The sequence below is a fragment of the Otolemur garnettii genome, unplaced genomic scaffold (assembly GCF_000181295.1).
Source record: "Otolemur garnettii isolate 467f Iridium unplaced genomic scaffold, OtoGar3 scaffold00025, whole genome shotgun sequence".
Lineage (NCBI taxonomy): Eukaryota > Metazoa > Chordata > Mammalia > Primates > Galagidae > Otolemur > Otolemur garnettii.
The window spans coordinates 6,507,788-6,509,861 of record NW_003852420.1 but is presented as its reverse complement, the minus strand read 5'-3'; positions in this window follow the sequence as shown (position 1 = coordinate 6,509,861).

Here is a 2,074-nt window from a genome sequence, read left to right as displayed (position 1 = left end):
GTTGTAGAAGATTTTTCCTTCTTTAAACTTAAAAATTATTTATTTTTTCCTTTATTTTAGAAGATGTTTTTCCTTGCATATAGAATTCCACGTTGATAGTTTTTTTTAAGCACTTAAAAGGGTCTTTATAAAATTTGTCTTTTTTCCGGTACATGTATACAGTGTGTAAAGTTGGGGATTTTGTACCCATCACCCAAATACTGCACATTACACCTGATAGATAATTTTTCCATCTATAACCTCCTTCCACCCTCCCCCTTTTTGAGTCTCCAGTGTCTATTATACCACCATGTCTCTGCATAGCCAAGTTTAGCTCCCACTAATAAGTGGGAACCTGTGACACTTATGCCGTAACCACTGTGCTATGGGCACTGAGCCTGTGTCCTTTTCTTGATATCTACATATTTAATGGAGGTGTTGCATCTTCCAATTATTTTGAAATTAACTTCGAAGGGAAGAATATTTTTCTAGAGGATGTATATATGTTGTTGTTCAAGTAGGACATTTTGGCTTTGATTTGGGGTGCTTACAGTAATGTGACTTTGTATGATTTCTTAGATAGTACACAGGGTCAGTGGTATCTGTGATTTCCTTGTTGGCTTAGGGTACAATTAGTTTAGTCTGTGGTGAAGGTTTGCCGGGGACTTGACTACTTTGGTGAGCCAGTCTTTGGTCCTTTGTAGTGGCAGCAGTGGGCTGAGTGTGGCTGATTTCAGGCCTTGGAGAAGCTTACACTGGCAGCAGTCTTAGGTATGTTCAGGAGGGTCGATTCTTGGGCCTTCAGATGGCTTGCTCAAAAGCTAGTCATTGGAACAGAGGCCCAGGTGTATAGGCAAGTTCTCAGGCCCTTGAGTAGCTGCTATAATGTGGGAGGTAGCAGTAGCATTGGTGAAATCAAACACTAATCCAAATGGTCCATGGTGGTGATACTTGGTAACTGCCATGGATTAAACAGTCTAGTCTTCAGTTGTTGCTCAGCTGGCTGCAACAGTGCAGTGGATATTATTGTAAATGTTCCTAAGAAAGCTTGGGTTCCCTTTTCCCTTACAAGGTGGGTGGTGGCTCTAATTATATCGCCTTGAACTCAGCCTGGGCAGGGTCCAGTTTAGTGTTAAATTCTGAAAATGGCACTGGTGTATGTTTGAAGAAAGGTGAGCTTCCCTTTCAGGTGAGCAGCATGAACAAGAAACTGGTAAATGCAGCCCACTTGCAGTCTATGGTAGGGTGGTGGGAATTTTCCTAGGTGTACATAGCAGAGCTCGAGCTTCCCTGCCCTCCCTCAGCTGGACTAGGCTGCAGCTGCATCTGGCCAACTCTGCGTGTGGGCAGGGCTGGCGCAGTCCAGCTTTAAACTCCCAAAACTGTGCCTTGGACTTGTAAACAGAAAAGATGGGGCCCTTCTCAGGCAAGTGTGTTAGTCAGAAACTGTGGGGAGTTCAGCTGCCTCAAGACTTAGTCTTACCACAGCCTGTTAGAGGGTGGTAGGTATTGTCCTAGATTAATGTCAGAGATTCTGTTTCCCTGTCTACCTTTAGCCATGAGGTACTGCAGGCAAGTTAGCTTATACTCAGCCAGAGGGCAGGGCACAGCCCATTATTAAATTCTCAAAATAGTAGTTTGGACGTGGGACAAGAGAAGTTCAGTTCAGGCAAGAAAGGTGGGCAAGAAAATGTAGATAACGCTGTCCTGTCGCATCTTAGTCTCAACGGTAACCTGTAGCAGGATGGGCAGCTTCTTTCGGGTGGTCCTCGTCGGCTGGGATCCTCCATGCCTCCTCAGATCTGAACAGAGGCTGCAGGCATGGATCTAGGCTCTCAGAATGGAAGCCTGCTGAGGCTGCTCCAGGCTGGGGTGCCTTTGCGATCCACATGGGTTTCCTTTCTGGAGCAACATGTCTGTGCAATCTTCAAGGTGCTCTCTATGTTAGCCCTGACACCTGTGTGGGCTGAGAGGTTCGCTTGTAACTAAGATTGCACAAGCTCTCCTCTTGGAGTGAGGAGCCCTAGGGACTTCTGTCTTACTTTTTCCTGTGGCCAGGACCTTAGCCAGGCAAGTTGCCCTGAACCCTCTTTAT